This window comes from Panthera uncia, chromosome B4, assembly GCF_023721935.1.
Source record: "Panthera uncia isolate 11264 chromosome B4, Puncia_PCG_1.0, whole genome shotgun sequence".
Taxonomy (NCBI): Eukaryota; Metazoa; Chordata; class Mammalia; order Carnivora; family Felidae; genus Panthera; species Panthera uncia.
Window position 1 is genome coordinate 128,673,600 of NC_064809.1, and position 13,400 is coordinate 128,686,999.

Genomic DNA, 13,400 nt, shown 5'->3' on the forward strand with positions numbered 1-13,400 from the left:
ACCTCCGGCCCTGGCCCTGGGATCTCTCCAAGATGGGAGCCCTCGTCCTGCCTCCAGGCCCTGCTTGCCTGCTCCCCGGAAGCCCCCAACGCCTGGGACTGAGGCAGCAAGAGTGAGCAGGAAGACAGGAATGAAAGTTGAGGCTTGGCCACTTGCCCCCCGGCCCTCTGTCCCTCCCTCTCCTCGTGCAGGGGGAGCGGCGGTGATGTAATGCACTCGGCTTTGGTCCCGGTGCCAATCTCAGAAGAGAGACGACAGATTGCGTGAGCCAAATTTGGCATCCTAGGGGGAGAGGCATGAAAAGTGGAGATGTGGAGGAGAGGAGCGAGGAGCCTGGGGAGGTGCGGGAGAAGCCCCCTGCCCGGCGGCCCCTAGAGTCACCTCTCCTTCTGCCCTCGCCTTCTCTCCACCCTAGCCCACCTGACCTCAGGGTCTCCCCGCTACTCCCTCTGGGAGACCAGCCCGGTTCTTCTTCCCCGGACCCTCCAGCCCCGGTACTGCCACCCCCCACCCCCCCCCGACACACGGCTCCAGCTCCGTTTCCCACCGCCACGAGTCTCCTGGTTACCATGTTGCTGGTTGTCATGTCGCTTCCATGTCCTCGTGACTCAGTGGTCCCCGCAGAGGGGGCCCCTCCTCCTCACACCCCCCTCGGCACTCGCCCCCGCCTCCCCCAGATCCACATTAAGAACCAACCCGCCCTGTAAGCCTACACTGTTCCTCCTCCCCTTCCTTCTTATCCGAAGCAAAGAAATCTTTCCACAGCCTCTAGAGCTACTTCATCCTGGTTTCTGCAAACGTCTGAGAACCTACTATGCTCCAGGCTTTTGCAAGCTGCTTTCAGAGGCCTCAAATAGTCGGCAAATCGCTCGGCAACCCAGTGGAGTCAGTACCAACGTCCCCATTCTCCGGTTGAAGACACTGAGGCCCAGAGAAGTCGAGCCAGCGGCCCAAGGTCACCCAGCAGATACTCAAGGCCAGCTCTGCCTGTTCCCAGTCACCCCAAAGGCTTTCATGGGGAGAGGGGCTTCCTTTTCCAGGACCCCCAAAGGTTCCTGAGGAATGGCGCCCAAGCCCCAGATGCCCCTCTAACTCCTGGACATTCCCCTCCTTGGTCAATCCTCTCTTGGAGGCCATATACTCCCTCCCCGTTAGCTGTTCACCTTCCTGAAGGTAAAAGGAATCCTTACTGCCGTCCGCCCAGCACTTTCTTGAGTCTGTGAACGGCCCTCCGCTCATCTGAGCCCTTGGAGGTCAGTGGGGCAGGGAGCTGTGTCCTCATTCCACAGCTATGGAAGTTGAGGGTCGGGGAGGAGAGCGACTGCCTCAGGGTGCTGGTCCCTCAGCTAGTGAGCTGATTTCCAGGAGCCTGAACGTAGGGTGTGTGAAGCCCCCTGCCCAGGGTGGAAAGCCCCCAAAAGAGCCCGCCTCCCTGTGGAAAACGGTCGAATGTTCTAGGCTCACCCCTCCAGGCTCCAACTTGGATATGGGTCAGCTCGACGGCCAGCAGCCCGTGCTCCTGCCATGTTGCAACCCAGACCTTAACCCACCACCTCTTCTAGCTGTGGCTGCTCCCATCCCAGGCCAAGGCAGGGCTTGCGTGGCTCACAGGGCCCCCAGAGTCCTGCCAACAGCTCCCCAAACTGCCGAAGCCCTGGAGGTCACAGGACTGTATGTGGGGAGAAGCGGAACAGACATTTTACACACACACACACACACACACACACACACACACACACAGGAGGTCTGGCTCCTCTCTGGGTCTCGAACGCGTGGCCCTGGGACCTCCATCCCTCAGTTCCCGGTTCCCCCAAGCCGCTGCTAAGCATCCTACTGGCCTTGAGGGCCTCACCTGCCGGCCTAGCCAGGCTGCCCTGCCTCGGGTGCTTCCATCACACTCCCACCTGCCACCTCCCTGTATTCTCTCCCCATCTCACAGCCTAGGCACCCACGGCCGAAGTGTGGTGTTGATGCCGGTGGGGAGGCAGGGAAGTTTCCCTGCTCAGGGGTTCATTCAGACCTCTTTCCTTGGGGCTCTCCTCCAGGGAGGGAAAAGCAGCCCTTGCCTCTCTCCACAGTCTCTACCTCGTTTACTGGACCGCACCCTGGGCTCACCTGGCCCAAAGTAGGTGCTCAGAGCATGAGAAGTGGGACGTTGTCGTCTTCTGTCAGATCAGAGGGCCAGGGCCCTTTGCAAACAGGTTGCAGCTGGGGAAGCGGAAAGGGGACACCCCCCCCCCCCCCCGTCCTTTGCCACAAGTCACCTGCCTCGAAGCTCCTCAGAACGGGCTGACAACCGGGGGTGGGTGGAGGCAGGGAAAGGTCGTGGCCGGGGCAGGAGGTCAAGGCCTCTTCCGCCCACCTCTCGCGGCGGCCTTGCCGGCCACAACCCAGACCTTCGCGCTCCCCACCGACCGACCGACCGACCGACAGAGCGACAGAGCTTGCCAGCTCCCGGGGAGTCGCCGGACCGCGCTGAACGCGCGCCTGGAACCCGAGACCCGCGGGGATAAGGTGCTCGGCGGGCGGGGCCCACGGAGCCCAGACGGGACACACAGACACGCACGCGGCCGGACGGACAGACGGACGACGCCAGCGGTGGGCGTGGGCCCGGCTTACCGCGGGGCGGAGGTTCCGACGAAGGTCCAGGAGGCGGCGAGCGGGCTCTACATCCCCCGGCGGCGCAGTCGGGCGGGCGGCGTCCCGGGCGGGGAGAGGGGAGTCCCGGCGCCCCCTCCCCGCGAACTCGGCGGGCCGGCCCCGCCCCCCTCCCCGGCTGCAGGTGGACGTGTCCGTCGGTCTCCGGGTCTCCGCGCCTCCGGGCCGTCCCGCGCCGCTCCCCGCGGGCCGCCCAACTTTCAGCGCTGCCCCGCGCCGCGCCCCCGGCGCCGCCTGGGCGTCAGCATCGTCGGGCCGGGCCCCGGCTCAGAGCGCGGGGGTCCGGGGGCCCATGGCGCTCGGCCGCCCGCGCTCGCGCCCCCCGCCCCCGCCGCAGCCGCCTGCCCCCCGCCGCCCCCCCTGCTGTTCCCGCGCCGTCCCTCCGCGCCCCCCCCCCCCCCGCGCCCCGCCCCCCCCCCCTTCCCCCCCCCCCCCCCCCCCTTCCTCCTCGGCCGGCCGGCCCGGGATCCGCCGCCACCTCCCCCGGCTGCCCCCTCCCCCCGCCCGCCTCCCCGGATCTCTGTCGCTCGGTGGGTCTCCTCCTTCCCGCTGCCGCTCTCTCCGTGTCTCCCTGCGGGGTCCCTTCGTCTCCGTCGCCCTCCCGGTGTCTCCCCTGCCTGCCTCCGCCTCTGCCCTGTCTCTCTCCCCTGCGCGTCTCTATCTGTCCTCCTCCCGGTCCCCGTCTGTCCGTCTCCGTCTCTCTCCCCCTCCCACTCTCGGTGCGGCCCCCGCTGTCTCGGACCCAGGCCCGCGCCTCCGCCGCGTCCCCGGCTCGCCCGGGAGCCCGAGCTCCCGCCGCCCGCGGCGTGCCGAGAACTCCCAACTCGCGGCACGCCGCCCCGCTTTGCGAGACTTTCGCCCCTCCTCACACGTGACCCGCGCCCCAGTGCGGAGGCCGCGCCCCCCCCCCCCCCCAGGGCCCGGGCCCCCGGCGGCCCGCGGGCCCCCGGCCCAGCCCCCTCCCCGCAGCCCGGCGGGTCTTCCAGCCCCCTTCCGCCGGCCGGCCGCGCGGGGCAGGGCCGGGGGCGGGGGGCTGCGTGGCCCCGCTCCTGCCCGCGATCCTGCCCGGGTTTTCCTCCTCCCTCCCGGAGCGCTCCTCCCAGAACCCATTCCGAGAATCCGCTCCCGGGTTTCCTGGCCCCCAGGGACAGGTCGGTTGGGTTCCTCCGGGCCGGGAAGGGGGTGGGTGGGAGAGGGTCTGTCCTGGGTTCCGTGGCTCCCGGCCTCGCGGCTCAGCGCTCCCCTTCCCCTTCCGGGAGTACCCGCACTTAAAGACCCTACGCACCGTGCTCGGGGAGACGGAGGTGGCCTGGCCGGAGGGACCCTCACGGCCGCCTAGACAGCGGCGCCTCATTTTACAGACTGGGAGACTGAGTGCCAGAGAGGGTCAGGAGCTCGCCCAAGGTCACGCAGAGGTGGCAGAGCCGGACCCAAACCCAGTCTCCGGGTCTCTGCGCCCGCATTACTCCGAACTGTCTTTGCAAGGGAGGATCCCCGCCCCGGCGTCCCCCCAGGTCTGGGCCCCACACTCTGGGCTGCGGGGAGTACACCCCCGGCCCCTCACCGCCCCTGGCCACCCCGACCCTCTGAGGAGGGGAAGTGCTCCTCCACCGGTGGTGGGAGGAGAGAATACCTATAGTTAGACAGCCAGAAGAACTTCCCCGAGAGCCTGGCCATCTGTGGCTAGTCTCAGTTAAGAGGCGGACAGACTGAGGCACCCCAAAGCCGGATTGAGAATTTATTGCAGGTGAAATTTCCTCCAGCTTCTCCTCCAAGCTGATCCCGGAGCATGTGTCCCGCACACTAACCACCATGACAGCCTCCCTTCCCCGTGCCTCGTCCCCACCTCCAGTCGGGATCCAGTCCCAACTCCTCAGCATGATGTACAGTCAGGCCCCACCTTACCCAGCACCCTATATACCCACACATACGCCCTGATTCCCACAGATTCCAGAACATACCAGATGCTTCCGCACCTCTCTGCCTTTGCCCGTGCTGTTTTTCCTGCCTGAAGTGCCCTGCCTCCTCCTCTGCCCAGAGAATTCCTGGGGCCCTCCGAGCCCAGTCTCCCCGCCACGTCCCCTGGGAGGGCCTCCTGACGCCCGAAGCACAAGTCGTTCATTACCCACTCATTCATTCATCCAGCCCTGGTGCCCCGATTTTTTATTTAACCTGTTTGTAACACGGGGTCCCTAACAGTCCCGCCCCCTCACAGGGGCAGATTAAGGGAGGTAGATGCACAAGAAATGCACAGCTCATAGCAGGTGTTCAATAAACGTGACCATCTCGCACGGCTCATAGTAGGTGTTCAATAAACGCGACCGGCCCTTTCTCAATCCTCCCTTCAACACTGTGCAGAGCCCCAGGGAGCACTCCATGCCCCCTCCCTCATGACTCTGTGGTGGCCTCACCGGCAGGCAACCAGGACTGGGGTTCCCGTGAGTCTTTGGTGTGAACCGCTGGGGAAACTTAAGTAATCGGAATCCTGGGTCAGTGGCAGAGAAGTGCCTGGTCACTGTCACACCTTTCCGGGGAAACTGGAAGGATTTCAGGGGAGGCAGATGACCTGTGTGGTCCCTTCACCCAGCCAGAGGCCTGGCCTGGTGGCTGCCCTGGGAATGCGGGGTGCCAGGGAAGAAGGGAGGGGCAAGAAGGGGGGGGGGACAGAGGTGTCTGTAGACCCAGAGCCTCTGTTCCTGTGGGATCAGTCCTGATGCTAGGTCACTGGGCACAAGTTTAAGGAAAAGGTAGAGGCTCGGGGACAGTGACGTTTGGGAGACAGGAGAGGGAGGCCTGGTGGCTGTGACACCATAGGGTTGAGAGGAAAGGTTTGGTCATGGCCACCTTGCTAGTTCCGGGACCCCTCTGGCTCATCTCCTGTAAGGAGGGTCTGGTGGAGGCCGACGGTGGACTGAGAGGAGGTGCGGTGAGGCAGACAGGGCAGCTCCAGTCAGAGAGAGGTTCAGGGACCCCAGGAAAAAGAGTCCCCTCCCCACACCCAAGCCTTGAGCGCCTCTGGGCAGCTCTCCTCTCCTCTCTGTGCCTCAGTTTCCTCATATGTATGATACCCTATCATATCGTAGGACAACACCCCCACTGTTGAGACTAGAGGGAGAATTCGCTATATTGGGGAAGGGCAGGGGTGGGGAGGGGGCGGGGGGAGGGATGTGAGACAGGAGCGCAGAGGCCTGAAGGGGCAGGGGAGAGAGGCTTAGATGTCAGAACCTGGGTGACCCCCGGCACGTGGCTTGTCATCTCTGGACCTCAGGAGCCTCACCTGTGGTGGGACAGTCTGGACTGGGTCCCCAGAGGGTGAGTAGGCTTTGACTTCATCTAGCACAGAAGCACGCCCCGGAAGGAGTGAGTAGAACGGGCCCCCTCGAGTGGTTCCATTAGCCCAGCACTATGTCACAGGCCTTCGGGGGCACTGTCCCATTTAATCCTTGCAAGAACTCTATGGTGCAGGCGCTTGTTACTCAACGGGGAAACTGAGGCACGGGTCATCTTGTTGTGAGCGGCGGTGCCCCCGGTGGCCAGGGACAGCTCTCTGGAAGGGCGAGACTTGCTCTGAAGTTGGACGGGTAATGATGGCGAAACCTTCGTCCGCCTGGACGTTTTGCCAAAGCCTCCCTGCCCGTTTCCCACTCTCAGATTTGATCCTCGCAATGTCTTTATGAGGGAGAGTCTACGAGCGTCCCTAGTGCACAGGTGAGAAAACTGAACTAAGACACGGAGAGAGGGAAGTGCCCAGGCTCACTCAGAGAGTAAGCAAGTGTCTGAGCCAGAAGTGGAACCGATTCCCAGTTTCTGGAAAGGTCGTTCCAGGCCAGCAGGGCGCTCACCGGTCGTTTCGCTCTGGGAGCCCAGTCAGGCCTCCCTGGTCCCACGGGGGCCTTGAGAGCCTGTGCAGAGGGCAGGGAGGACTGGAGGTGAGGGGGCTTGGGCCAAGCAGGTTGGACACCCGGAATGGGGGAGGTGGACGGGAAGGGCCGGTTCAAAATGCCGGAGTCACAGAGCCCAGGGGTTTGGGGCTTAGAGAGTTCCTGAACATCTGGCCAGCCCATTCTACAGATGGGACAAACTGAGGCAGCCCAGCCGCTTAGCTTGGTAATCAGACCAGGACACAGCTGGCCTGCCTCAGAACTCTAAAGTCCCAGCAGCCCCGAGGGGGTGAGGACCCACGGTGGGGAAAGGGGCCACGGGGGTCCAGCGGCCCAAGACCCAGCCCAGCAGGCTGTGCCCTGGGTATGGAGGACCGAAGGGGTCTCTCCCGCCCTCCACTCCCACCCTCGCCCACCCCCCAGCACTCAGTAGTCACCAGGGTGGAATATTTTAGCACCTATAGAAAAACCGCCACAGACGGCCTGTGGCAGCTGTTGCTAAGGAAACGCTCCCAAAATAGCCCCCCTCCGCCAACCTTTCCCGCTGCTGCTCCTGCTGTGGGGAGGGGAGGAGGCCAGGAGGGGAGGGGGTGGCACACGAACCCCGGACCCAGCTTCACCCACCCGCCCTTGCCCCTGCTGCCACGCTGCCCCAACACTGGGGCAAGCCAATGACCTGGGCAGCCACAGGTCTGCAGAGGGGGCAAGGGCTGGCCGGTGGCCTCGACCACAGTCCTCGGCTGGAGGAAGGTCACCCAGATGAGGGAAGGTGGCGGAGAAAAGAGCCGCTGCACCCCCACCCCCCCGGCACACTCCTCTACGGGCACCATCACAGACCTCACCGTTTTACACGTCCACTTGTGCACACCACAAGTACAAACGCACAAATGCCCCCCCCCCCAGATATGCCTATTCACCACCCAAGACACAAATAGACGCCCGGGTAAACACATATGCCTCAAATACGCAACACACACCTGCAAGAACATACCCGCAGCCATAAATACGCACATTGACATACACATACTCAAATATGAATCCCAAGTACACACAAACACCAGTGCATGCACGTATGCCTGGCACATGCACACGCACACACACACACACACACACACCCCGATGTATACACAGTCTCACAGCCCGCGAATATACAAGTGGACAAACACGTGCCCAGCACGTGGCGTTCAGAGAGCCCCGAGTGGTGTTACCGTCGGGTTCTGTGCAGAAGCCACGCGCGCCCGGGGCTCTCCAGACACCCTCGCTTAGTGGAGAACTCCTGTGATCCGGCCACGGAGTAGAAGATTAGGAGGAGGTGTACAGGAGCGTGAGTAGAGGTCGATGTCTCTGCGAATCCGTCGAGTAGGCAGTGGGGGGACCAGAGGATCCCTGGTGCCTGGGAGAACGAACCTGGGTCCATTTCTGGGGAAGGGGGCAATTCCGGGAGGGAACTGCAGACCGGAAACCTCCGGGCCTGGAGAGTTGGGAGCCCCAGGTTCACCGGGCATCTGGATGTCACCAGGCCTGCAGCTGGGGGGGGGGGGGGGGGGGGGGGGGGGGGAGGATGAAGACAAGAGGACACTGGAGTGGCAGCAGTGATGGTCCTTAACATGCGCACAGCGCTTTGCAGTTTACAAGCCACCTGACGCTCGTCATGTCACATAGTTGGTAGCAGCTACTCTGAGTTATTCGCGGTGCTGTCCCATCTCTGCGGCACAGGAGGGAGAGGGGACTGGAGGGCCACGCGGCGAGGCACTAGCAGAGCTGGAGCCGGAGCCCAAGCAGGTGCCAGCACCCAGCTCAACGCGCCTGCCACTCGGCTGCACTGCGCGAGCTGGAAAGCAGGCCAGCGGGGTGCAGGGCTTGCCTTGGCCCCTGATTTCGCCCTGTGATATTGGGGAGCAGCCAAGCCCTCCATCTCCCCGCCGGGAAAGCGGAGAGCGGACCCCGGGGGTGTATACGCTCAGCAGTTTGTAGCCACAGGGCTAGACAGAGGTGCCTGCCGGATGCCCTCAGAACGGCACCGCAAGGAGGCAGGGCACCGGTCGCTCGCCTCCGCACTTGGCCAGCCACCCCTTCCCCACAGCCCCCCCGCCCCCACCCCCGCCCCCGCGCACCACGCGCTCCGTGGCTCCGGTTCCTCGATCCGGGTTCCGGGTCTTCGCTGACGCCTCGTCACTCGGGAGACTCGGCGAGCGGCTTGCGGTTGCCTTGGGAACCTCGCGGCGGCCCGGGCGCGCGGCGCACGACTCGCGGGGCGCGGGGCCTGCACCGCGCGCGCGGAGTGTGGCCTTTGATGTCTCAGAAGGACACCTGTCGCCGGGAGCGAAGGGAGGGGGTGTCGCAAGGTTTGTTATGTTTCCTTTTTCTATTAATTGAGGTGTAACTTACAAGCCGTAATACCTACATCTTAAAGGGTCCAGCTCAGTGGATTTTTACGTGTGCATGAAACCTGTGATCACCGCCCGGATCAAAACACACAACGCTTCTAGCGCCCCAGAAGGCTTCCTCGGGCCCAGAGGTTATTTTTAATTGTCTTTTTTGCACTTCTCCTGGAATAAACCGGCGAGGGGATGATCGCCTTCTGAGAACACGGAATGTTCGGAATTTTCTTCTTTTCTCCCGGCTCTGCTTCGCCAGGCCCTCTTTGGGCCTTGGTGTCCCCTCAAGGGAAGCCAGGGACTGGTTCCCCTTGTTGAGCGGTTTCCTGTTTGCAAAGCGCTTTAGAGACTTAGCTAACTTTGACTCGGATAACTAACCTATGAAGTCAGTACTCGGTTCACACCCAGGTTACCCATGAGAACCGTGTGACTTGGAAAGAGAAAACGAATTGCCCAGATTCGGACAGCTCCTCAGTAAGTGGTGAAACTTGAGACTTGAACAAAGATCTGTCTAACCTTGGTGGTCATTCTTCACCCCCCTCCCCTTTCCCCCATTTATTGGCCTCTTTTAAAGATCTATACAAATAAAATACGCTGGGAGAGCGGGTCGTATCCCATTTCCGTGCCTTGGCGCACATCGTTCCTTCTATTTGGGACTCCTACTCTTTTCTCCCAGGTTTTGTCCTTCAGGCAAGCTCCTACTCATGCTGCAAAACCCACTGGGGCATCGTCTGAAGCCTTCCTAACTGCAGTCCTCCCTCACGACTCCCCCCACAACCAAGGGTAATCAGTCTCTCCCCTGTGTCAGATTTAACCCTTGCAGGGACCCCGCCTCCCACGGTGCCCCAGGGGCTCCTTGAGGCTGCCTCTTGGTTCACCCTGCAAGGCACCAGCACGCAGCTGGTCTTCAACAAACGTGCTCAGAGCTAAAAGCAGAGGTTTTGGAGCCTTGGTTTCCCACTGTGTTAAAAATAGGGCCGCACTCGCTCTGCGGAACGTCGCTCAAGAGATACTGGGGGGTGGGAAGCTTCCAGAACACCTGGGCAGAACTGCAGGAGGAGAAAGGCTGCCTGCAGCCCACCCAGACTAGGTGAGGGAACGGACTTGTCCGCCCCTCCCGAATGACGCCTTGGGGGGCTGCCCGGGAAGAGTTCATTCCTCCTACTGGGGGGCGCCCACTCGTGCAGGCCAGAGGATGCCATAGCGGCCCCCGGTGACCCTAAGGGAGTCCCAGGAGCTGGGGCCCATAGCTCCCCAGTGTTTCCAGGGCCCTGCCCAGCGAGAGGCAGCCAATTCACTGGTGGGTATCCTTGGGACAGTGCTTTTCACTCGATAGCCGCACTTTCCTTCCACACGGAATTTGAGGCAGCTATTCAGTTGGGCGTGTAACAAAGTATAACAAAGGGCGAGGACCAGGGAGGAAAAGAGATTGTTATACCCATTTTCTTTTCCCCCTAGAACTCAGTAACTCCCCCATCCTCTCTCCTTTGACTCTGAATGTACAATTTGCATTGTTAATGAGGAAAACAGAACCCTTGCCCTTTGAGTTGAAGGACATTTCCCTCCTGGCGTCCCCCCAACCGCATCCCCGACGCACCCACCGACCGCAGACACATGTTGGGTGTCGGGAAAGCGGGGCTTGCCGTGATGAGGGATGTGCCCGGAACCACCCAGCATCAGGGAAGGACAGTGTCAGCTGGTGGCCTAAGCGCTGGCATGAGCCAGAGCCAAGGGCTTTCCCTCTTCTCCACGAGGAGCTTTGAAAAGGGTTCCAGCTTAAAGATGGGGTGAGTATGAGGAAGGCAGGGCGGGTCACTAAGAACAGAGTGGTAGGACTTTGGAGAGAGCCGTCTACGTGACCTGGGGGAGCAAGAGACAAGTTTGAGCCTCAGTTTCCTCATCTGTAAAATGGGCGTGATGAGCTCCCTGTCTTGAGACCTAGGGAGTACCAGTTCCCTGGGGACGCTGGAGACTAGAGGCAGGGAGGACCACGTCCCCCATCAGCAATACTTTTCCCTTCATTGTCCCCACTAACAGGTGGGAAAGCTGAGGCCCAAGGAGGGGCCCTGGGAGGCTCAAGGCCACGGGGGCCACCCAGCCCGGGATCTCTCCCCTCCGCCACCACGGTGGCCATTCCTCAAACCTACCCTGGTCTCAGCCAGTTCCCCTGGGACGGGGAGGGGGGCCTGGAGAAAGAGAGGGAAGAGGAGAATTCTAGCCTTGTTCCAGCCCCCGCTGGCAGTTGGGGCTGCTTCTCGGGAGGACAGATGTTTCACCAAATGGCAAATGCACGTGCTTTTCCCTGGCTTGGGGAGGAGGTGGGCGCTGAGAAGGAGATGCCAGCTGGTAGGGCAGAGAACCGTAGCCACACCTGAGGGGTTTAAATAGCCACCGCCTTCTCTGGGCGAGAGAAGCATCTGGGCAGGACTGGCGGGGGGGGGGGGGGGGGGGGGGGGGGGGGGGGGGAGGAGAGAGCAGAGCAGCCCATTCAGAACCTGTCACAGCCCCGAGACGAGTGCCTGGCTCCTCCTTCCAGAAAGACTTGGCTTCCGCACCTCACCTCCCTGGACCTCCACAGCTGTCACCTGCAAAACGAGGATTTCAAGCCTGCTTCGGAAGGTGTCTGCGGAGGCTGAACGGATAGAAGCAACTAACGTGCCCGACGCATGCAAGGGACCCGGTCACCGCTCAATACTTGGCGGCTGTTGTTACTCCAAACTCCCTGCCAGGGCAGAAGTCCCCCCCCCCCCCCCCCCCCCCCCCCCCCCCCGGGCAACCCCCCCCCCCCCCCCCCGCCGCATCCTTGGCAAATGGACACCCACTCTCTGTTCACCCACCTCTGGTGACAGGGATCTATCTCATCATCCCCTATTGACAACCCACGGTGTCGTACATTCATTTAATTGCATAAACCCTGGGGGGGGCCTGGCTGGCTCGGTAAGAGACGCACGCGACTCTTGATCTCAGGGTCGTGAGTTTGAGCCCCACGTTGGGTGTAGAGATTACTTAAACGCAAAATCTTTTTTTTTTTTTTTTTTTTTTTTAAAGCCACGAATCACATAAACCCTGGAGCCAGACCGTGCTGGAATCCAGGCTCCAGACTTAGGGTCTGCGTGACTGGAAGCACATCACCTAACCTCTCTGTGCCTCAGTTTCCCGGCTGTAAAATGGGAGTGATAGCGGTACCTCCCCCATGGTATTGCTTACATCAGTGCCTCTCAAACTCCCGTGGGCCCCTGAATCAGCCAGGAATCTTGTTTAACCACAGATGCGGATCCAGTGGGCCTGAGGTAGGACTCAAGATCCCCCCCTTTTTTTTTTAAGTTTATTTCTTTATTTTGGAGAGAGAGAAAGTGGGGGAGGGGCAGAGAGAGGGCTCGAGAGAGAATCCCGAGCAGGCTTCGCGCTGTCAGGACGGAGCCCCGTGCGGGGCTCGAACCCACAAACCGTGAGATCATGAGCTCAGCTGAAGTCAGATGCTTAACTGACTGAGCCCCCCCCCCAAGGAGCCCCGGGGCTTGAGATTCCGCATTCCCAGCAGGTGATACAAATGTTGCTGGCCTGTGGACCGCATTCTGAGTCTCGAAGGACTGCCTTGCCTTAGGAGTCATGGTGAGGGAGCCACGGAAGGGTGATGAGTAGGGGCGAGACAGATTCCATGGTAGCAGAGCCTCTCTGGCCGGGGCAGGGATGAGGCTGGGAGGAGGCCGGTGTTTGGGAGAGAAGATCCTGGGGTCAAAAGGAGGGTGGTAAGGAGGGGCCTTAGCTCATGCCGTGCGCTCTTACAGATGCAGAGACCAAGGCCCAGAGAGGGTGGCACAGCCCTGGAAAGACCCCTGCGGGCCCTTCACCCTTCCCGCCTCCCAGCCTGCTGGCCAACAGCCCGCAGCCCCCTGGAGTCTCCCGGCCTGTGTTCCCGTTTTACATCCTGTCACACCAAGAAGAGGGAGACACTAGTCGCGGCCCCCCGGGGTCTCCCTGACGGACATCTTTCATACTCACAGCAACCTCATTTCACAGATGAAACCACTGAGGCCAAGAGCGGGGGAGGGAGGCCCACAGCACTCGGGCGGGAACAGAGGTCAGCCTGACCCCAAACCTGAGGGCCATCTTTCACCAGCTTCACCGCCCCGACTGGGTGGGTCAGGACAAGGGGGCTCTGGCAGTGGACAGGTAAGAGCGCGGGAAAGGAGGGAGGCCTTGAACCCCAGGCGGATGCTGAAGCGGCAGTGGGTCACATTCACGGGGCGCTGCCAACCCTCTAGGCTTAGGCCAAACGCTGGCGCGCGCCCCGCCCCCCCCCCCATCCACCCTGGCCCCCGAGTTATAAACCCTGGAGGCGGATGAGGGGGCCCCCGGCGGCGGGAGGGGCGCGGGGGCCCGCCCAAGGTCACGTGCGGGAGGCCCCGGGGCCGCGGCGCTGGGACGGGAGGGAGGCGGGATCTCGGGCGGCGGCGCTTCCTGGCTCGCCCGGCACGGCTGC